Consider the following 25,254-nt stretch of genomic DNA (forward strand, 5'->3'; position numbering starts at 1 on the left):
AGTTTATTGTGCCAACCTGGACGATAATCACGTGGGGTTAATTGAAAGGCGGAGGGATAAATGGGTGGTGAGCCTCGCCTTTCTAGTTCTCGGATCTCTTGTTTCGTGACGGTTGCACCGGGTGCAGCTGCCTTAGCAGTTCCCTGCTTCAGCTTGCAAGATTGAATTCCTATAAGACATCCCCAAGGAGAAGCCACATGGACCTATCCCGATGCAGCCCTAGACTAATACATATCCATTCTCCTTAAATTCTGATGTTCATTCCCTTTGAGTGGGATTATACAGTCATCATATCTCTCTGTTCTCTCTTCCCCCCTCTCCCTACTGCTCTTCCCGAAGGCTCAGGAAGTCAATATTCCCCTTACTGGTTCTGAGGGGATACTCTATCTTGAATTTCTCACATCAAAAGATCTTGGTTGTACCCATGTACATCCACAGGACTAGCAAGATTAGTACGGTAAAACCAGGGCCATAATAATGGATGGAGGAAATTTAAAGACCTAGAGGATAGTTTTGTGTTTCATCCATGCTGTACAGCACCCTTGATATTTCATTCATTCAATGTGGCCCTCCTGTGGTGGACTGTCCAATTGTCTTACAGATAGGCTTTAGGTCTCTACCTTGTCTATGTTTGCTTCACATAAATTGGATTGCTTGTTTTTGAACTTCTGATAACTTTTCCCATTAAAACCTCATGATCACACTGTCTGGTGTGCTTCTTCCATGTGAGTTTTCTTATATCCTTGCTAAATGGCCACTTGCTTGACTTCAAGCCTTTAAGACCCCAGACACTATGTCTTTTAATAGTCGGCCACTATCAGCTTTCTTCAACACAATTTCTTATGCACCCATTTTGTCTTTAGGGATCATGTTGTGAAAATGGGTGTCCTGCATGGCCACATTACTAGAATAAACCATTCTTGTACTGGGGTAGGATTTAAATAGAGCCCCCAAATCCTTCTGCTTCCCTATTTTATATATATATATATATATATATATATATATAGCTAGATAAATACACCTATCTTTCACTTATTTTGTTCACACAACTGCCTCAACAAAAATACAGGTTCCTCATGATCCCAATTAAGTATTCTGGAAATCCTGCTCATCTCAAGGCTGCCTATAGCTTGCTGTGATCCCCCCAGTCAATTGAATGCTGTAAACATCTTTCTGGTAAAAAAAAACAAAAAACAAACAAACGAAAAAAAACATCTTTCTGGCATTCTCAGTTTTTGACCAAAATACAGCTGAAAACAGCCAGGACATCCCTTATACTTCATCCTCTTTTGAATCCAGCCTGAAGTTTGGGCAGCTCCCTGTCAATGTACTGCTGTTACCATTTTTGGATAATCTTGAGCAAATTTGTTGTAATATCGATGATACTGTTCTATAGTTTGATGGGCTGCCTTTCTTTGAAATGGGGAAAATATGGATCTCTTCCAGTTCGTTGGCCATGTCTGTTTGATAATTTTCTTGGCATAGATGAATGAGTGCTTCTAGCACTTCCTCAGCTTGTTGGGAATTTTCTATTGTCATTCTGTAAATTCCTGGGGGCTTTTTTTTGATCAATGATTTCAGTGCAGCTTCCACTTTTCTTTAGCACCATATGGATTCTTGCCCAAGTGCTATCTCCTAAAATGCGGAATGTGAGTGTTCACTAGTCCTTTTTTGTACAGTGACTCTGTGTATTCTTCCCATCTTCTTTTGATGATTCTTGCAACATTCAATATATTACCCAATGAAACTTCAACTTGAGGCCTAATTTTTTTCTTCACTTCTTTTTATGTGAGATGGACTGGCATGTTCTTCCTTTTAGGTTTTTTCCTCACCATCTTTACAATTTCATTATAATCTTTGTCTTTTCAAGTTACATTTTGAAATGTTCTCTTCAGCTCTCTTATTTCATCATTTATTTCACTTGTTTGAGCTAATCTATGTTCAAAAACAAATTTAGAGTTCCAACTGCCATCCATTTGGTCCTTTATTTATTTTTTAATTTCTGTATTTTAAATTACTTTTGCTTTTTGAACATATGATGTGCTACTACAGCTTGTCTAGTATTTGATCATTAATGTTCAAGTATTAAACCTACCCTTGAAGTAATCTCAACATTCAGGTGGGATACACCTAGTCATTCTTAGACTCTCACAGACTGTTTGCATTTTCTTCAACTTCACCTTGAACTCACACATGAGCAATTCTGCAGCTGGCTTCTGATCTTCCAGCCGATGGTGTCAGGTTTCACCACCATCTCTTTACCAATGTACTCATTCGATTCTTGTGAAATTCATCTAATGTCATCCATGTGTATATGAGTAATGTTTATAGTGAAAATAGGTATTTTCATGAATAAATCTTTGGAATTGTAAGATTCTTTCAAGCAATCTCCTGGTGCATTTCTATCACTATGGACATATTTTCAAATTAGTGGTCCTCCTTTGTTTTCAGCTTTCAAATTTCAGTCACCTATAATTTTTAACGCAGCATGATTGTATGTTTGGTTAAGTTTAGACTTCAGAAAATGATGAAAAAAAACCCTTCAATTTCTTCATCTTTGTTATTAGTAGTCAGTATGTACATTTGAATCACAGTCATATTAACTAGTCTTTTCTGTAGGAATAAGAACATTATTCTGTCGCTAACTTTAATATGTATACTATATATTCACGTGTAGGATCATGTCTATTTTCACATTGTTTTCTGATTCTATGAAGATTACACTATGAGCAGTTCCATTCAAGTCGATATCAACCAAAGGTGACAATGTGTGTAACAGCAAACTGTGTTCCATAGGAGCTTCAAAGACGGATTTTTGAGAAGTAGATCGCCAAACAGAAGTACATCACCAAACAGAAGTAGACCACTCTTTGCACCATTTGAACATTATCTCTTTTAATTTCTGTGTTATATTAACTATAATAAAATGATATTAATCTTTAGAGAGTACTTCACTCGCCAGTGCTCGGCTAGAAGAGAATAGAGACTGCAAAGATGAAGCGCACCTTGGTTATCATCATCGACAAGATACACATTAACGTGGGATTCAGCTGGTATAGTTTAGTGAATATAAACTAGCTGGGATGGATAGGAAAGGTCCCCAAGTTGCTTTTCCCTCCTGGTATTGTTGTTTTGTTTTAACTTGTCAAGTCTTCTTTTTGACAAACCGTTATACAAAATCTAACAAGTGTTGTTAAATATTAGTGAAGAGGCTAGCTTGCCAGCAAGAGGGAACTATTCAAGACTATCCAGAATTGTCTTTCCTGAGAGAGTATTTCAGAGATAAGAATGATCTAGCAATTGGATCAGATCTATCAGGTGTTTGCAGCAGCATCCTAAAAGGCAGTTACTGGGTGATTTCCTACTGCACTAAAAGCATCCCAGAGGTGTTGGAGAATAGCAGCCACCTCCAGAACCCATGTTCCTCCCTCAGCAGAGTGCTTTTGGGAATCAGAACACTTAGCAAAATTGACTTTTCTTAATGAAGACAAAAACTGTAAAGTTATCAATGAGTTTATCAATGCCAGAGGCAATTTCTATGACTCCTTATTGATCAAATAGAGAAAAATGTGCCTGTGTTTTGCAAGTTCTACAGATATATACCTTTCTGAATTGAAGCTGACCCCCAGCCTTGTCAGAGGAGATCAACAAAATTATTCTTGAAAATAAAAATCTCATCGTTAAATGATGACTATTTTGCATATTCTTAAGCAATTATATGTAAATTTATTTCTGAGGTATTTGTGAGTGTTTTCATGCTTTCATTTATTTTTAATGTAAATATTAATGGTTAATTATAATGAAGAGTATGATATTTCTTCTGTTACTGATTGACTTGACATCTGACAATCTGATTTTGAGAACCACCATCTACCATTCATTCAAGGGAAGCTAGAAATTGTGGAGTAACTCAAAGATACTAGATTGATGATAGGTATTTACCTTCAGTATTTAAAGAAGTCTTGCCCATGTGCTTAGTTTCTATACACCTGACCCTTACTGGGGTCAATGTTCTGCAGGCTTTGATTATGTGTGATGACAGCGCCTTCAGTTAAAAGTTAAATATAATCTTTATTAGAATTAAGAGACTGAAGTCTGTGAATATTGCAAACTTCTCTGCAATTCAGGAAGATGATAACGAAGACAGCTGCCTTGATCATTCTCACATGCCTGCTCTTTTCTTCATCGAAGCTGATATCAAATGGAGGGACACCGCTTATATCAGAACGGATGTGATGGTTATAATGTCCCATTTAAATGAGCCGGATAAAGCCTCTCTGGAGGCAGGCCGAGGAGTTTTGTTTAAATGATCCCTAACACTGCTTCACAGCATTCTAATAATACAAGGAAACCCAACCGTAGCCAACAAGTGAATTTTTAGAATTGCATTTTCTTTGGCAGTTAAATAGTTTTGCTCAGTGTTGGGAGGGAAGATAATAGAAAAGACTGGTTAAGATGGGCCTCAATATCAGGCACCTGGGACCTGGAACCCAGTGCAGTCATTTGAGTGTCCAGGGGCAAGTTGTTACGCTCTTAAAGCATCAATTTCCTCTTGTGCAATTGGGGTCATATGCCTGTAGGTATGCTTTGAGGACAGAACATGACAATCATGTTCTTGTACCCAACACAGCACCTCACACTTAGTTACTGGACATGTCCGACCTGGAAGGAGTGAGCTAAAATGTCACACACACATCACCTCCTTGATTAAAACTCTTTGAGGTAGGGTAATTTTATTATCCTTTTATATCTAGGCCAGGATAGGATATGTGTAATTTCAAAATCTAAGCTCCAATGAAGATTCCCATTCATTTTATATATTTGATCCTCATGACTCAACAAGATGAGGAAGTTAATACCAAAGGCTCTGGATAAGTACAATCACATGACTGGTAAGTTGTAGGAGTGGAAATGGGCAACATGTCTCACTGGTATTCCTTTATCTTTAGTACTTGCATCTTTTTCTTATCAACTGCCTTGAATTTTCCATCTGAGTATGCTGTTTAACAGAGGAGCCTCGTTGGTTAAATGTTTACCTGCTAACCAGTAGGTCAGTGATTTGAACCCACCAGGTGTAGCAGAGATGGAAGTCTGCTTCCATATACATTTAGAGTCTAAGAAACTTTGAATTGTGGATTCACTCCTGTGAATTGGCATTGAGTCAATGGCAAAAGGTGTATGATCCTTGACCCCTTTGTTTGTTGTTTAGTGATGGCTTTTGTGCTGCTTTGATACTGGAAAGTTATGCAATTGATATTTCAAATACCATCAGAGCCACCTATGGTGGGCAAGTTTTAGCAGAGCTTCCAGATGGAAAAACAACATCAATAACAACACCAAAAACTAGGAAAAATGACCTGGAAATTTGCTTCTAAAATTAGTCAATGAAAATGGTGTCATACAACCGCTGAAGACAAAGTGGGTAAATAAGCAAATGTGGTAAAGAAAGCTGATGTTGCCAGGCTATCAAAAGATATAGTGTCTGGGGTCTTAAAAGCTTGAAGGTAAACAAGCGGCTATCTAGTTCAGAAGTAACAAAGCCCACATTGAAGAACATATCAGCCTGTGTGATCACGAGGTGTCGAAAGGATCACTGAAGACAAATGGGTGCATAAGCAAATGTGGCGAAGAAAGCTGATGGTGCCCAGCTATCAAAAAGTATAGCATCTGGGGTCTTAAAGGCTTGAAGGTAAACAAGCGGCCATCAAGCTCAGAAGCAACAAAACCCACATGGAAGAAGCACCCCAGCCTATGCAATCACGAGGTGTCAAAGGGTTCAGGCATCATCAAAACCAAAAATCTTACCATAGTGAATGATGGGGGAAGTGCGGAGTGGAGACACAAAACCCATTAGTAGGCCACTGGAGATGCCCTTGCAGAGGGGTTTTGGGGAGGAGACGAGCCAGTCAGGGTGCGATGTAGCAATGATTAAATATACAACTTTTCTCTAGTTCCTAAATGCTTCCTCCCTTTCCCCACTATCATGATATGAATTCTACCCTGCAAGTCTGGTTAGACCAGAGGATGTACACTGGTACAGATAGGAACTGGAAATACAGGTAATCCAGGGCGGATGATCCCTTCAGGACCAGTGGGGTGAGTGGCGACACGGAGGTTAGAGGGAGAGTGGGTTGGAAAGAGGGAACCATTTACAAGGAACTATATGTGACCTCCTCCCTGGGGGATGGACAACAGAAAAGTGGGTGAAGGGAGACATCGGACAGGGGAAGATAGGACAAAATAATAATTTATAAATTATTAAGGGCTCATGAGGGAGTGGGAAGCAGGGAGGGAGGGGAAAATGAGGACCTAAGGCTGGGGGTTTAAGTGGAGAGAAAATGTTTTGAGAATGATGAGGGCAATGAATGTACAAATGCGCTTTATACAATTGCTATATGTATGGATTGTGATAAGAGTTGTATGATCCCCTAATAAAATGATTAAAAAAAGAGAGAGAGAAAAAAAAGAAAGAAACTGTGTCACAACAGAACATTATCCCATTCAGAGACTCTCCCTTTCACCATACTGATTGAATCTGTGTGCTGAAAAAACAGTCCAAGGCACCGGACTATACGTAACAATAGAACAGATACCAGGATTGGGAGAAAACTAACAACCCTCAGTATATAGATGATACAATTTGCTTATTGCTTTTACCTGAAGCTTCGATTATCACAACTTCACTGGGTTTTCACTGGGGATTATAACTGAACATGAAGAAGACATAGACATTCTCAACTGGATTAATAAGCCACATCATGATAAAGTGGGAAAACTCTCAAGTTTACTTGGATCCACCATCAATTCTCATGAAAGCAGCAATGAAGAAATCCAATAAAATCTGTTGGGGAGAGCTGTTTTGAAACACTTCTTCATGAAAGGAAATCATCTGATGAACTAGGATGCCTTTGGCCTAAGCTATGCCATTCCAATCACCTCACAGTCATGCAGTGTCTGAATTTTGAATAAGCAATACAAAAGAATGGGTAGCTTTAAATTATGGTGTTGGTAAATAATATTGTGCACACATGCCCTGCCAAAAAAATGGACAAATCTGACTGGGAAAAAGCCCAGCCAGAATATTCCTTATAAGGGAGTGTGGTGACCAATTCTCTCTCATACTTTGGGCATGGTATCAGGAGGGAACCAATCCCTGAAGAAAGATTTCCGATTTGGTCAAGGAGGAGGAAGTCTTTGAGAAAGATGAAGAGTCACTGAGATGAGTTTGCCCGGTGGCTGCCTCAATAGGCTCAAACCTATCAGTGGATGTGAGGATGATACAGGACTAGGCAATGTTTCATTGTGTTCTGCGTGGGATCACTGTGAGCTGAAGCAGTCCTATCCACCTCACAAGGATCGGAAGAGGAAGATGTCTTAGTTTGGTAGCCAGCCATGGATTCAAGCATGCCAACACATTCAGATGACATAGGACAAGCAGTGTTTTCTTCTGTTGTAACCAGAGTCACTATGAATTGGAGTTCATAAATGGAACTTTTTGAGTGTTTAAAGATGACTTAGAAATATAATCTTATATTAGTGCATTTAATTTTTTTAGAGGGTCAGGTAAACACTGGAGTTCCTTCTCAGGTAAAATACCAATGAATACAAAGATGCATGGGAATGAAGCTTAGGGTCACTAATGCTAAGCTCATGTAACAAAGTAGTACCATTTGACTTCTACATGCCCAAAATAGTTCCTTGAGTTCAAGTGAGTTTCTGTGCTTACAATCTTAATTTAACCAAACTTGAATTGTTGAAATCTCTCACTGAATATATCTCATCACTAAATGAAAAAGCCTTGATTAATCACTCTGAGCATTTAAAAATATTCTGCCAGTTAACCTATATTTAACATAAACATGTGTAAAATCTATATGAGGGTATTCATTTATAGGAAAACATATTTTTGGAGATCCATAAAATCAGATAGCAATTCTTCTTAATATTTCAATGAGCACCAGAGTATTGAACATGCCTATTTATTACTGAAAAATCCATTACAAACCTGCTTTGAACTGTAAAGAAGATTAAAAAGAGAAATTATTATTTTGGTTTTATCTGCTTGGTTCTTACTTAAATGTTTGTCGTGGAAAAAATAATAGCAAAGTATTCCATTGAATTTTCTCTTCAAACAAAATTACGCTGTTTTACCAACCTGATACTGACATTCTTGGTCATGAATATGAATCCTGATCATTTGGTTCTTTGTTCTGCTCCATTTTTTATACTTGTGGTTTATATTAGTTTCACAATTGCCTGTGTGACAACCTGAATGTGCTCTGTGTTCAATCTTGCGCCACCAGAGACAATATACTGTGAAAGGACCTTTAGCTCCTCTTTCCAGTCCTCTTACAGTACTTGTAACATCTGTATGCTGGGCAAATGATCAGAGAATCTGGATTACATGGAGAAGAATGTGGCACCAGGATTTGGGGACAGCTTATTTACAACCTGCGCTATGCAGATAACATAACCCTGCTTGCTGACAGTGAGGCGGGCTTGGAGCACTTGCTGATGAAGCATCAAGGATTGTAGCCTTCAGTTCCAATTAGAACCAATTGGAAAGAGAGTCAAAATCCTCACAATAGGTAACATCATAATAAATGGAGAAAAGGTTGAAGTCGTCAAGAAATTTGTCTTGTGTGGATCCACAATCAATGTGCACGAATCTAGCGGTCATGAGATCAAAAGGCACAGTGCACTGGGTCAATTTGCTGCCCAGGATTTCTTTAGAGTATTGGAAGGCAAGGTTCTTACTTTGAAGACTAAAGCCATGGTATTGTCAAATGCCTCATAAGCATGTGGCAGATGGACATTGAGTAAAGAATCCCAAAGAAGATTTGATGCATTTGAATTGTGGTTCTGGTGAAGAATACTGAAAATACCACGGACATGCTAAAAGGACAAAGAAATCTGTCAAGAAGAAATAAGGGTAGAGTGCTCATTAGAGAAAGATGGTAAAACTTTATCTCATGAACTTTGGGCATATTGTCAGGAGAGACCAGTCACTGGAGAAGGCCATCATGCTTGGTACAGTAGTGGGGCAGGGAAAGCGAGAAAGGTCCTCAACAAGATAGATGGACACAGTGGCTTCAATAATGGGCTCAAGCATGGCAATAATTGTTACGTTGGCACAGGTCCAGGAGTGGTTGATTCTGTCATGCACAGGGTCTCTATGTGCATGAACAACCCTGATGACACCCAAAACCAACCACTATCCAGTCTTCCTGCCCTACAGTGTTAGAATTATATCCATTTATAGGAATCAAAAAGGGCCATGCTTTCAATTTAGGTTAGAGATTTCTGATAATTATAGACATCACTGTGTCTACTATGCACAAACACTATGTGCTCCATGCTATTATCCCCATCTTCCAAGTGAGAAGCTATAGCTCACAGAAGTAAAACAATTTGGAGAAGAGTGCACAGGTAGTAACTAGATAGCTGCGATTTGAATCCCTGTGTGTCTGATATCTAATGTTTAAATGATCTCAGACACTTAAATTATTACAAAAATAGTGGGGGCCATGTCATACTCCTCTGGCTACCAAGGAGGAAGGAGAATCTAACTCACTCCATCTCTGCCCAAGGATGATTCCTCTGAGGCAGAGATCAAACATATATCCATCCTCCAACTTTCTTTAGATCATTCTGACACCAAATGCTGCCCATGGCAGCCTACTTCTCTGCTGGGCTTGATAATCCACTGACATGGCCATACAGAACTCACAATGCTTAGGATTATAGGGTTGATTAGACAACTGAACAGGTTGCAACAAATCAGAATCAGAAAACATTAAGGGTAGAAAACATTAAGGGGACAATAATTTTGTCTACAGGGACACTTCTCCTGAGCCAGGCAGACAGGCTTGTCTCTCCCTGAGCCTTGGCTTCTCAGCCACATAACCCCTGGACTCTGCCGTGGGACACATGTTACAAAGCTCCTTTAATACTGATAGATGTCCAAAGGGCACCCCTCTGCCTGAAGGCACTCATTTTATTCTTTCTGAGGGTGAAGGAGCCCCCTGCGCTGCCTCACGGTTTCCGCTGCTGTTGCCTCTCTTGCCTCTGCTGCTCCAACCACTGTTCCACGCGTTGATGGTGGACTCAGTCCATCTGGCTCTTCTCTGTCCTTGCTTCTGCGATGGCTTCCTTGACACCCGGATAGTTAGCACACCAGGCACTCCCCTCGTATGAGCCTCATACACCCTATTTGCACACTGCCACCAACTCATTTAATGGGAGATGCAACAATTATAAATAGAAAACCATATCAAGTAATTTCACTTCGTCCCCATTACCCAGATGTTTTACTAAAGTTCAGGCATTAGACAAATCTGCAAAATGTGGGAAACATAGAGAGCTCTTCAAAGAACCTTATGCGTTATCCCATAGGCAATAGATACTAAGGTATTGAGGCAGAAGGAATAATATAATTCAATATGTGTTTGAAGCATTTATTTAAAGTAGACAGCATGGAAGTTTCAGAGAATGATAAATACAACCAGAAGACAGGGTATCTAGAAGCTAGTTTCTGAGGCTAAAGAAAAGTTGATCCGGATTTGATCTTAGAGGCAGAAAAAGGAAAGGCAACCTTATTGTTCAGCAGTGTATGAAATCTATCTTAAAGTAATGCTATGCATTTAAAGTAACAATAAAATATTTAACTCACATGTCATACACTGTATGCCTAGGCACTTTCATAAACACTTTATGTTCAATAAATTTTTCAATATATACTACAAACAACCACAAGAATTCAATCTTATTGTTATTACTCCTTTACAGATGAGGAAATTGATGTAGAGTAAGATTAATAAAAAGGTATAAAGCTGTGATATAATGCTAACTTTGTCTCATATGTCTGATAGTTTTTGTTGTGTTATATTGTATAAATTTTGACCCATAGATTTCTTAGGCAACAAAAATTTGTAAAACAGCACAAGTATGAAACATATGTGTGTGTGTGCATGTGTGCTATGTATATGTACACACATGCATATATTTGTATTTATTTATTTTGGCTGTAATCGTTACCAGAAAAGACTACAAAAATTTTCCATTGGAGCAACTGGCTCAGTTTTAACCACCAGCCTTTAATTTAGTAGCCAAGTATATAATTAGAGTTTTATAGATGACTAATAGTCATCTAGACTAATGTCTTTGAAAGTAGAGCTACATCTGACATAGTTTGGAGACATGATAATCAAATACTCGTTGATGTGCAGGAAACTGACTGAGCCCTCTTTGATAAAGCAGGGGCATTTTTTGATGATTGCATACAGTGGTATATTCAACAAAATCCTGACTTCGTGGCATTTTCCTGAGACATAAAGCTGTTTCTTAAATCTATGATTATATGTTTCTTAACATGTATATATAATTTTCCTGGAAACTTTTGTTCAGGAAGCTGTACCACTTTCAAGACTTTGTAATGTTTCTGGACTTCAACACCTTTCATTTGCATCAATCATGATGCCCCCTGATTCTTCCTATAGTCCAGTTTCTAAGATGATTTACTCAGCATATGGATTGAACAAATATGGTGAGAGGATACAACCTTGATGCATACCTTTCCTCATTTTAAACCATGCAATCGTCACCAGTTCTGACTGAACAATTGCTTCTTGAGTCATGTACAGGTTTTCACGAATACAATGAGGTGTTCTGGAATTCCAGATAGAATCATAATATTGCACTATTTTTTAGTTGGAGAATAACCGATACAACCAAATTAATTTTTTTCCAGTTAAGAATAATCACACAGTCATCAAGGAAACTGGAGCAGACCCAAGTAAGAAAGTGGTAAAATAACCATTGCAAGGTCTCACCTGTGATTTAGTTATGTCATGTGGGACCAATCACTTAATTACTTTGCACCTTAATTTGCTCATGTTTGCCTCATCTTCTTTATAATTTTAAGGACATCAAGTTTATTTGCCTAAAAGCCGTAATTGCCATTGCTTCTCAAGCTGTACAATCCTGCGTCAAAACCACTCACATGATGTGCTTGCTACAACTTTGTGCACGTGGTAGGTGCTCAGCTCATGCTACTTACTGTGATGATTCTGCTTCTAATGATAATTTTTCCCATGTACCTCCTTGCACAGAAAATGCATACTCTATACCTTCTTGGCTTGTTGTCCAAGACAGTGAATTACTTGTAGGCTTTTCTCACTATTCTTTGGGGTCTTGTCTCTTGTGACAGTTCCGAATCACCGTGGTGCTCACATCGAAATGGAGAAAGGTCAAGGGGAGATTAGGTTTTTTCCTGCCAGAGTAGCTGCTTATCAGGACCAAAGAACCATCAGAAGTGGAGGAGGAGATAGGCTCTTTCATTTATCTTTGCCTCTTTCCACCAAGAGAAGATTGCTGCTACTGATAGAACATTCTTAAGGGATTCCTTTTAAGCGACTTGGGCTCTGACACTTCCAATTAGATTGATATTTGTCATAACTATTTTATTGGCTCTTAGCAATCACACAGAATGAATTACTGTTATTACTCTCCACCATTACAAGAAATCAGTCCATAGAACCCATTACAAAGAAGAATGACTTGTTAAGGAGGCAAATACTTTGCAAGGAACTAGTTACCATAAAAACATCCCGGATCTAAGGAACTTGCCTGTAGCAGCAGGTACTCTTTTCTGTTGCTGCTAGATTTCATATCTCACCCAAACTTCCACTGTTAGCTGTAGGAACAATTGGCTCTCTGGAACCTCGCTGGACTAAGGCAGAGACCTTTTCTATAGGAGAGGGAAGACCTGCTCTTTTGGGTTGGCTAAACTGTGTATGAGAATAGATCTTCCTTTCCATGCAGTGACTAGTGGGATTCAATCCAAGGCTTTTCGTTTAGCAACTCTTGTGACATTAGGACTTCTTAGCTGTACTAACGTTCACTCAACTCACCTTATTGGCATCGTCTATTCTGACTCATAATGACTCTATGGAACAGAATAGAACGATGCCTGTGAGTTTCAGAGACTATAACTCTTTATAGGAGTAGAAACCTTCATCTTTCTCACAAGGAGTGACTGGTGGTTTTGAACAGCTGACCTTGTGGTTAGCAGCAAGCACAACATATAACCCACAATACTACCAAGAGGCACTTGCACTAATTCAGAAAACATAATGATCATTTAGAATAAAAATGTGTTTCTGTATTACAGAGCTCCTTAAGCTGGCATGCCTGTTTTACCACTTATCAGTTCTGTGTCTTTACACAAATAATTTAATATTTTTATGCCTCAATTTTCCATCCTTAAAAAGGGATAATCATAGTTGCAACTACACAAGATGATTTAATAAGTGAAATCATACACTTAAGTATTTAGCGTAGGCTCTGGTATGTAAATTCTCAACAGCGTTAATATTTTTATTGTCATTATTAATTTTACTATTATTGGAGATTTATTTGCATTTTCCCAGCACTATAAATCAGGCACACATATGCTGTCTATTTTCAGAGATAACACATACTGATTATGGTGGAAAATGGTCAAATTTGGAATTAACTGCCCCATGTTTTATACCAGTTTCACCACAAATTATCTCTTTGCGCTTAATCTGACCTCTTAATCTCAGGGAAGCTATGCTTTCCCTAGTGATAAATTGTGAGTAGTAAACAATGTATATCCGATTTGGGGAAAGGTTCATCTATGCTGTTTATTCAAGTTATCATGTCGTGTTTAGTATTTTATGACTTTTAAGTCAGATTTCTACTGATTGTCCCATTTTGTTTAGTCAGCTCCACTGGGAGAGTGACTGGGAATATAGTGACATTTGAATGCTCTGAAGGACTTAGAGCGAACAAAATTGAGTAACCCAAACCGTGGCACTGAACCTGAAGCCTGGATTTCCAGGTCGGAGGAATGAGGGGTTCATTAGGTGACTTTCTGGCATCTGAAGACATGAATGCCCTGATGTTTTCTCCAATAAAATAGTTGTTTGCTTTTTTTTCTTTTTATAGTGAGTTAATAGGGTTCTATTATCTGAGGAAATACACAGACCCCAATAAAAATAAAGGGGCAAAATTTTAGTCTGGAACAGATAATTGGAAAACCCATAAAACACACTAGTTTTATGGTTCATTGATATTGATTTATTATCAGCAATATGCTTTAAATTACTTCATTTTCATTTCTTTCTTAAGGCTCTACCAAAATTAAAGGCACAAGGAGTTTAGCAGTGGGTAAAGTCCCTGGAAATCATCACCCTCATGGAGGTTACATGCTTAATGGAGAGAATAATAATAATAAAAGCTATATGTAAAGTTATTGGATTCTAGCTAGCTATAGTGATTTGAACAATATTAAGCAGGGAAGGGAATGAGGCAGTGCCAGGTGTGGGCTGTCTTCATTTCAAATAGGGCGAAGGAAGCTTTCCCTGAGAAAATAAAATCTTTAACAGGGACCCGGTGGAAGGGCGCTAGGGCAAGAGCGTTTCTTGATGACGGGGCGGTAACGTGTCCGGGACATAAAACAGCACTAGCAAAATCCTGAAATGAAGCATGTCATTTTTTAGCAACAGCCAGAATTTTAGCATGGGGCCAGATCATACATAATTTTGTGGATCATTTGGGTTTTATTAGAATGAAATTGGAAATGAACAGAAGACTTTGAAAAGGAAAGTGATATAATATGATTTACTCTTTATTAGAAATACTCTTTCGAGTGTGTGAAAATAAACAAAAAGCATGGGTAGAGCCAATTGTGACTCCTTGGAAATAAAATTTGGGAGGAGTTATTTTGGCTTTGGTCAGCCGTGTAGAATTACAGATCAGAGTTTAGAAATTGGCTTATCAGCTTCACTTTGAAGTTGAGCCAACAGGATGTGCTACAGTACTTATAGTATGGGACATAGGGAAGTCAAGAAAACTTTATTCATGGTTTGAAAATAGGGTAAAATAAAGTTGACCTTACCAGAGGAAGAGGGAATTATGGATAGGATAAGATAAATTGGTGGGTAAGGAGTTTTGTATATATTACTGTTGAATAACTTAAGGTAAAAGCATTTTAAATTGTTGTATTAAGTATAAATTTGATTCAAAGTAGAGATCTTGGCTAAAATATAAATTAGGCTGTCTTAAGAATATAGATAGTATTTAAATGCAACTAGTGTAATAGAAAAAATAAAAGATGGTTGAGGTGCTAGTTTTGACATTAGAAGCAAGCTATGGGGGAGATGAAGACAGTCTGACCAATTGAAGTAGAAAAAAATTGAGAAAAGAATTCCAGAGAATTTCTTGCTCCAGAAGCCAAGAAAATAATGTGGTTTTATTGAAAATAATTATTCAGTTGGTATACTCCCAAACCTTGACTGTAGGAGTGTTGTTTGATTTACTTCATGATGCAGTAAACAGCAATTAAACATAATATCTGAGTGTGTATTATGTATTTTGAGTAGATGATGACTATAAACAAAAGCAACATGTTCACACAAAATACTTTTCCTTCTATCTCTAGTTACACACACACACACACACACACACACACACACACACGAGACATCATTGGCTATCACCTGATTGACAGCTAGACTCCACCCCTTCACTCAAGTTGACAGGAAATGCTGTAACTGCCACATTGTACATTTTTTTCCATTGTAGAGCATCTTACTCAAAATTTGTTCTTGTTTTTTAATATTTTCTGCTTTCTTTCTGATTGAGATTTTTATTTGTTTTACTTTATTATGCTTGCTAATTTGCTTTTGTTTGCTTTTTAATGTTTTTCTGCATATGAATTTTGGATAGGTAAATCTACAGAGTTTGACTTAATTAATGGTTCTTTAGGGGTATTGCAGATGAGTTTGGGGAAACGGGGAGCTACTAACAAGGACTACAAGAATGCACAAAATGTTCCATAACTGATTGTACTGATGATTGTAAAACTCCTCTTGATGTTATTGAACTATTTAATTATATAGTCTGTTAATCATATGCAAATAACACTATTAGGGCAAAAAATGTAATAGAAAAAAATGAATAAATTAGAAACCTTTTCCAGAACCAAGAAAAATTATCATCGTTTTGTGCCTTTAATGTCTTGGAACAAAGTCCAACCTGAGTAAAATTTAAAATGAATATACACTTGAATAGTATTACAGATTTGTAAATTAATTTCTTGTCTGTTAATCCATCACCCACACATCCTGTCAAGTAAGTTAGCTCTAGGCCAGAAAAGCACTACCTTATAGAGTTTCCAAGGCTGTAAATCAGCGGTTCTCAACCGGTGGGGGTTGCCCGAATTCATAACAGTAGCAAAATGACAGTGATGCAGTAGCAAGGAAACTAATGTTATGGTTGGGGGGTCACCACCACTTGAGGAGCTGTCTGCATGAGGAAGGTTGAGAACCCCTGCTGGGAAGGGTTACAAAAGCAGACCATCACTCTTGCTTTCCTGCAAGTGCCTGGTGCCTGCCAATCAACAGTATGGTCAGCAGCCTAGATTTAAAGCAATGGCATCACCAGAACACTCAGTGTTACTCCATTCTCACTGCCAGTGATTGGAGTCAGACTCCTACATGCTGATTGGACAGGGTTGACCTGCCCCTGGGGCTTCTGAGCATGTCACTCTTTAAGGGACCAGAAGGCAGAAAGCTCCTGTGGGGCAGGTTATGTTTTGAACTGCTGACCTTGAGGTTAACAGCCTTAGGAAAATGTTCATATCAAATAATTTTGATTGAGTTGTTTTTTTAAAACTTCTTTCAACGTAACACCATGTTTTAATGTTGTGTCTTTCTTAGAAATGATTCTCTGTGTTGTGAAACTACAAGATCCCTCGGTGAGAGTGGAGCCCAGTAAGCCGGAGCAGTGTCTGATCCACTGACGTGTGTGAGTACATCAGCAGAGAAAAAAAATCAGATGCATCCTGTGACTTAACAGTGCGTGAGAAGGCAGATGGCTTGCAAAGCACCCGGCTTAGTTGTTGGATACTTGGCATGCACCAAAGTCTTGCTGGTGAGAGTGGGGTTGACATGTACGGGACCTGTGACAGGCTGTCATCTCCCCTTTTAGCTCACAAGTTGCATTTTTTTACCTGGAACTCCTTGGTCCCTCATAACTGCTTTACATTCAGAAACACATCGAAAGTCCATATTCTGGTTACAGGGATATCTATTTCAACTTACTCGGCTCCTTAACACCTGCCGAACCCATTAATTACCTTCCTTATATATAGTCTGGTCCACCAGATGCACTTTGGCTTCATTTGCATCCCTGAATCTGAAGTCTATCAATTCCTCTGCTGTCTCACTATCCCTGCACTTCTCTATCCTCTATCCTATTCTATACCTACATTGCCCAAGGAACTGTTATTTGGGTAATTGTTCGATTTCTTCTTTCCTTTCTGTATCTTTTTTCATGATTAATGCTTTCATCAACCTTGCCTGCTTTGTTTTCCCCAACACATCTTGGAGGCACCCAGCTTGATCATGCTTCTCACACAAACTGGTCCACAGGGGAGCAGACGAACAAAAATCTAACTGCCATCAAGTAATTTCTGACAGTCTTATAGGTCACCATAAAACTGCTCCATACGGGTTTTTAAGGGTGTAAATCTCTAAAGAAGCAACTCTCTGATTTACCCATGGAGTGACTGGTGGGTTCAACTACCAACCTTTCCGTTATCAACCCAATGCTTAAATAACCTTGACACCAAAACTCTTGTCAGTGGACCAGGGCATCTCAAAATGTTTAAATCTCTTAGAGTGACTCACAATTGATCCTTCCCAGAACTTTTATTTTTCAGAATATCATCCAGCCAATTGCTTTGCAATGAAAAGCTGAGTCCTGTTATATGAACATCACTGAATTTAGCTCATTGTATCAGATATCTATATCCTGTTTTCAGTTTCCTAAAGTAGTCCATTGGGTTAAAATCATATCCCTTTACAGTTCTTCAATGATTTTATTACATCAATGAGCTCTCGCTTGATTTCATGACCCTGTTCCCAATTTTCTTTTAGTCTGACAAATGACACACATGCTTATTTTTTTCCATTTTCTGGGAAAAATCAATCAATGAAAATTAAAACAAAACCATGTTTCCATCATCTCATATTTCTCTTTCCCTTGCCCTTGGTCCACTTCCAAATTTAGCTTTCCTTTATCCATGCATACTTCTCCAAAGAACTATCTACACTCTGTTTATAAGAAGGATGTTCCGTAAGGGAGGGCTATTTTTCATTTTCTCATACAATATATTTTTGGTAACTAGCAGAGTATCTAAAGATGTTAGGGGTTTAGTAATAAAATGCAACTACCTTCTACGTCCCACTCTCTACCTGTATGTTAAAATTTTGCTTTAAGCATTCCTTAAATTACTCCTTATAAGTTAGCTGCCATAATATCTTTCTCTTCATTTACACAAAGCAGAGTAACTTTTTAAATACATATTATATTTTATATTATAGTGGACCCTAATTACAGTTAACTGTGCAAATGATTAATCACCCCGTCAGAATCAAGGTCTCTTGAATGTGAGATAATAAACTTGTCAATCTTTAGTCATCATAGCTCTTGGCAATAATCTTACAATTTAATAATCAGCAATGGATTGATTTAAGGTCTTTAGGCACTGATGTATCCTTTGGCATTTATTTAGCCATATTTTTAGTAGTATTATCTTTGATAAAACAAGTACCCCTAAGATAAAAATAGGGAAATATAATGGTATGGACTCTTTAAGAAATCTTTTCAACGTCATTGATGAGTAGTGAATGAGTTGTGGTTTTGAGACATATTTTTCATACGTGGGATACCCCCCCAAAAAAATAGCTCCTCTTAGTGGAACTTTCATTGTTCTCATTTTTCCCTGCTAGGTGGGCATTCAGCAACTCACTCAGAGATAGTGCACCTGTCTGGGAAGGTTGTCTCTGGTCACAGTCAATTATTTTTGTGAAAGCAGTTTTGCTCAAACCTCATCTTTTTGTGATGGCCCATTTAAGAGAACAGCGTGTGGCTGTGAAATTTTCTTTCCTGCTTGGGAAAAATGTGGTAGAAACTGCTGTGATCTTGAACACAGCTTACAAGGACAGAACTATGGGACAAATGCAAGTGTCTGAGTGATTTTCTCATTTCAAAAACGGTGAGATGTTGATTGATGACCAGTCCCTCATTCCCGACGTCTGTCAACTTCCTGAATGGATGACATTGTTGACTGGTAGTATAAGTGGAGTTTGTTCCACCTGGTCAGACTGTTAATGAAGCTTTCTATGTAGAGGTTTTGAAAATATTATGTTAACAGTGAGAGACAAAAAAGGGCTGATTTCTGGCAGACGGGGGACTGGTTTTGCCACCATGACAACGCATCTGCTCACTCAGCCATCTCAGTGTGCCAGATTTGGGCTGTGGTAGTTACATAATCTGTTGTCAATTTTGGACTTAAGAGTAAAGGGGTGGAGTTTAGCCTATTCATCAGGACGCATCTTGATGACCTTATTTGGAGGTGCTAAGGAGATAGAAAGCTCACTGAAGGAAGTACACAAGCTCACTCCTGTGAGACATTACTGAGCCTGATGGAACTACAGTGATGCAGCCAGAGCCTTGGGAGCTGGAGGATCTACATGCAGACACCTACCAGTGCTGAGATGCTTCTACCATCACTGGATCCACAAGAATTTCTACCCACTGGCCTGTGATCTTCCTGCATTCAGCATTATCAGATGGCTGTGTGAGCCTGAAGAGGAATTTATCGACTAGTGTTGGACATATCAGCTAATATTGGACTTATGGACTTTATCCGGATTAGGTGGGGGTGTTTTCTCAATATTCAGATGCTCTTGAATATAAAGCTCTTTCTTATACATATCAGTGCCCATGAATTTGTTTCTCTAGTCATGCTGGACTAACACATTAGCAAAAACAGCATGCCTCTCTTGCCCCACTCACCTGACCTCTCTCCATGCTACTTATTTTTGTTTCCACAAATGCAGAGGGACATGAAAGGACAGCAATTTCAGGTCATTCATAGAAGAAGCGAAGAAATAAACAAGGGAGGTGCTGTCAGCCACCCAAACAGATGAGTTTGAAAAATGTTTCCAAGAATGGGATCGCAGATCTGACAAATGAATTAAGTATAATGGAGAGTACTTTGAAGGTGATAAGGTTGCTTTGTAAAACAATTTAAAGACAGACCCTCATATATATGGCATCCCCACAGGAGCCCTGGTGGCTTAATAATTACAGTTTGGACAGCTAACTGTGAGGTCTGCAGCCCATAACCATCGTTCATGCTGTAAGAGAAGGCCCTTCTCGGCCCGTAAAGAGGGGAGGTTGGGAGGATGTTAGGAACTAAATGAGTATAAGAAAGAAGAACATGTTCCAAAAATAATGGTGAAAATGATTGTGCAGCTCTTCTCTGTGTGATTAAATTATTTAATTGTATGATGTATGGATTATATGCCAATAAACTGTTAAAATGAAGAAAGAAAGAAAGAAAGAAAGAAAAGAAGAGAATTATAGTCTCAGAAACCCACTAGGGCAAGCCTATCCTGCCTTACAGGGTCACTATATATTGGGATCAACTCGATAGCAGGGATTTGAGTTGAGGAATTCCTAGGGTGGCTATGAGCCAGGATCTTCTTCATGGCAGGTTCTATGCTTGTGTCTTTATGGTACTTTTAAAACTAAAGTTGTGATCAACAGTGTTTCTAGGGAACTATACTTAGCCAGTTAAATTCAAGGAGGACAAGTCAGCTCAGAAGGTTATGGTTGACTATTTTTGGGTAGTTCCTAGGGTTAATCCCAGTAGATTCTTTTCAAAGGACACAAGAGGGTCACAAGATGTTATTCTTTAAAATTAAGAAGGAAAAATGGAAACTGCAATGTTGAGAAAAAGCCCAGGAAATGTACACCAATGTCTTCTGGCCCCCTCTCCCTCCCCATCGTGACAATATACCAACTCTTTCTTTGAGTGTAGCTTGAATTCATCCACTCTAGAGTCCTGGGCTTTCCCACAGACCCCTTTTTGTTCCCCAAACTCTAAGAACATTTAAAAAGAACACTATCTGAGTCTCTGAAGGATTCCCATCCTTCCATTTTGACGTTATAAATGGAATAATATAGGATTCTTTGGGGAAGAATTGGAGAATGGAAAAACCACCTTCAGAAATGAATAGGCCTAGATGGAGGATAGGTTTATGGAAGATTTATCTGGTTTTGTAGAAACATTATTGACTTATCCCATGTCATGTACACATATGTGAACACACACTCCTTTTTATCTAGGCTATTTAATGCATTCTGATCAGAATTCAATGTGATACATCCCTGAAGTATTATTCTTTTGCGGCTCTTAAATAAAAATATTATATCGATGTGTGTGACTTTAGACAAATACCACATAAATAAATCAAATAGAGTATAACTTCATGAAAATTAGAATTCTCACACAAAACAACAGCAACACACACAAATCTGACTGAACATTCTGAGAAATGAAAGATCACAGATTATATTATTTCCAAGAAAACAAAATCCCTTTCAGATCCTTTAAGTATAGACAACAGCTAAGAAGGTAGAGTATTCACTGTTTAAAGAACCTCAACAAACCCATTGGAATCATTCCACACTCCTCTTCCTTCTTTCCCCAGTTTGTCCATTCATAGAAATAGGTTCTCAATTTTGCACCATGTGATTCACTTTGTCCTGGAACCCAATGGACCAACAGCCTTGGTTGAGTATAGCTGCCCGGGTTTGATATTCTTAAACACCTTTGAAACGCTATTTTCTGTAAATTATGAAAGATTTTCTGCACAAAAGTCCAAGGATTAGAGTTTCCTTATGTTGCTCAGGCCTTTGGGAGATCTTGTAATCTGTGGAACAGGATCAAGCAAACCTAGACTGATTGCTTGGTGGCTTGTGGGTCAAATAACTTATTGTTTAATTAACTTCTTTCCCTCTGTTTTATAAATAATTGTGATTTCAAATAAACCAAAAACATGTTATTCAAGTGTGATGAATTAATTTACTCCATGTAAAAACTCTTGATCTTGGCCTTTATACAGTCATACAATTTAAATTCTATTGCTTATATTACACTGCCTTATATAGGATATTATTTATTATGGGGACAGTTGCGATATTTAAATGGTTTCAAAGGAAAACTAGTTTAAAATCTAGAACCAGTGTCAATTTAGGGATTGATTGTGTTTCCTATAAATGTGCATTGATAAGCACTTACATTGAAGGGCCTTTCAGTTCCTAATTCAATAGTTTAAGTGTCTATGGTATCTGCATCAACTATTTTTATTGAACATATACATTTAACAAATCCCTGAAAACCTCATCTACAGGAATCATTCTAGACACTAACATCTAGAAAGCCTCTGAATTCAACTTTATTCATTAACTGAGCTCTCTTGGATTGTAGACCTGAGTACCCTCTGTCCTGGAGGCTGCTTTGAAGAACTATGAGCTATGAGTTCTAGTCCTGCCTGGCTACCAAGGGCTTTGATCAATGGAAAGCCCAGGAGATTTTACCAACTAGGGGTGATTATGCTGCTTATATCCTGGGCACTCTCAGCCAAAGATCTATTTCTTTCAAAACTACCTTGTAAACAGGAATCTGTAGATAACCTTTACAGGAATATTTTCATTTTTTCCCTCCCTTCCCACCTCAAAATACAAACTCACTGCTTTTGAGTCAATTCGGACTCATACTAACCCTATGGGACAGGGTAAAACCGCTGGGGGGGGTGGGGGTGGAGGGTTTCTAAAATTGCCTGATCTTTCTGCCACCGAACTGGCTGGTGGTTTCAAACTGCTGACCTGTCCACCATCTAACCACTATGGAACCAAGGTTCCAGACCCTTCCCACCTGGACATGGTAAACGTCTAAGGTCCTGAGTGTTCCTTTGTCATTCCCCTCCATCTTGAATACATCTTTGTAAATAGAGCCTTTGTGAAGCAAAACTTTCTTCTAATTGTCTTATTTTGAGTATGGTATCCACTATTTTCTTTAAGGGTCTCTTATTGTTGCAATCATCTTTCATTTAGATTCCTTGATTTTATGTTGTTAGAAGCTGCCAAGAGATAGTTCCAACTAATTTTGCCACTTCATGCAACAGAAAAACATTGGTCTGGCCTTAGCAGTCATCACAATTTTTGTTGGTTCGTTTGAGCTCATTGTTGTAGTCACTGTATGAATTCATCTCCTTGAGTGTCTTCCTCTTTTTTGGCAAACCTTTACTTTACCAACCGTGAAGTCCTTTTTTAGAGACAGATCTCTCCTGATAACATGTCCAAAATATATGAAAATACCAGCTTTATTCTGGTATTTCCTCCATGGCAGATTTGTTATTTTGGCAGTCCACTGAATTTTAGGCATTCTTTCCCTACACCATATTTCACATGCATCCGTTCTTCTGCAGCCTCTCATGCTCATTGTCCATCTTGCACATGCAGATGAGGCTGCTGGGAAATCCTATTAGGTTAGGCACATCCTAGTCCTCATACTGACATCTTCACTCTTTAACAGCTTTAGTACATCTTGTGTAGCCTCTTTGCTCAATGGACCATGCTGCTTGGTTTCTTGACTACTGCTTGCTTGGTCATTGATTGTGGATCCAATAAAATTAAATCCTTGACAACTTCAATTTTTTCCACTTTGACATAATGTTGTCTATTGTCCAGCTGTGAGGATTTTTGTTTTCCTTCTGTGTCAAACCATACTAAAGACTTCAGGCTTAGATGTCCACCCGTAAGTGTCTCAAGTCTTTGTTGCTAACAGAAAATGGTTGTGGTTGTGTCATCTGCATACATCACCTTATTCAGGAACTTTCTTTAATCTCGAGTCTTTACTTGGGATCATAGTGATTACAACTTTGCAAAATGACCACTAATAGTGGTGAGCATTAAGTTAAATGGATCTATTTGGATCATAGACATGAGCTACATGTCAATGCATAAAGAGTTCTTGGTAATATCTGAGAAAAATGCAACAGCAATATTTTGTTTAATTTCTTCCGTTACAATTCCCTCAAAACACCATCGTGTGTCTAATTTTCCTCCTGTGTTTCTCATTGTCATGCCTTCTTTTGTCCTAACTCTGAGTGTTATCCTTGAGTAAATGTTACCCTTTGGATATTAAATGATTGGTTATTCTAACATAGACGTTCAGTGCCTACTGGAAGGTTCACTAAGGGCCATCGTTTTGGGGACTCCAATGCTCTCTTTATAAAGAGTAAGCTCGGCTCTTTCATGTTTTTGAGGTTTGTTCTTCATTGTTCTCATACTCTACCAAGAGAGCACATCTCTTTCAGAGCATAGCTGGACATCATCTGGTTTTTCTGGGCTCAGTGTTGTGGAGACAGTTGCTTGCCTGGTCCTTAAGTGCATTGGACTATTTATTACCACATCTTTCTATTTTCCTTATTCTTATTTCTTCTGAACATGGAGAAACTAATAGATACACATTAAATCACTGGTCACAGCCTTTAAGTTCCCAAACACTAAAGTGGAATACACCATAAATACTCGAGTATAAGCACTCAAGTATATACAGTAGCACATTGCCTTTGTGGACTGTGTTATGCCAATTAACTTTAGTTTTACTTAAAAGTATGATGTTCGGCTCCCAGGTCCAGCAATGGTGTTTGGCTGCATTTAATATGTTTTCATAATTTTATCCTTATGAATGTGTGTTCTACCTCATTCAGAAATATATTTTAAAGCTACATATACATGTTCAAATATCCTCTGGCAAACCTATATATATCTGTGGGTATATCCCCACACTTAACTATCTGTCTAAGGAGCATCTACTATACAACATCACTGTATTAGTCTGGGTTGACTAGAGAAACAAATTCATAGACATTCATATGTGTATAAGAAAGAGGTTTATAACAATAGTAGTTGTATATTAAGAAAACATCCAAGCCCAATACATATCAAGTCCATAAGTCCGATATTAGCCCATATTTCTGATACCAGTCTATACATTCCTCTTCAGACTCACACAACTCATGCAATGATGCCAAATTCAGGAAGATCACAGGCCAGTGGGTGGAAAGTCTTGTAGATTCAGTAGTGGTGGAAGGATCTCAGCACTAGTGTGGGTCTCAACAGGGCTCCTTCAGCTCCCGGGATCTGGCTCCATGAGCATAGATCCACCTGGCTTGTCCACAGGAATGTCTTACAGGGAGAGTGTGTGTACTTCCCAGAATCCTCAGGAGAAGGCCATGCCCACATGGAGGCTTCATTAGCTACTTCAATCCTTGTCTATCTTATCTTAACCTTTATCTAAACTAG

The 25,254-nt window shown here is 38.5% G+C and overlaps 1 protein-coding gene across 2 annotated transcripts in view; it reads left to right on the top strand.

Moving 5' to 3' along the window:
* The window catches only part of LRRC4C (leucine rich repeat containing 4C), a 1,557,030-nt gene that overhangs the window by 615,089 nt on the left and 916,687 nt on the right, over window positions 1-25,254 (top strand). For both annotated transcript variants that reach the window (XM_045291148.1, XM_045291149.1), the window contains exon 3: window positions 16,746-16,833. The gene's annotated coding sequence lies outside the window, so the exon portion shown is untranslated. The remainder of the gene's footprint in view (window positions 1-16,745; window positions 16,834-25,254) is intronic.

Source organism: Echinops telfairi, unplaced genomic scaffold (assembly GCF_000313985.2).
Source record: "Echinops telfairi isolate 266 unplaced genomic scaffold, ASM31398v2 ScPeMD7_60;HRSCAF=208, whole genome shotgun sequence".
Taxonomy (NCBI): Eukaryota; Metazoa; Chordata; class Mammalia; order Afrosoricida; family Tenrecidae; genus Echinops; species Echinops telfairi.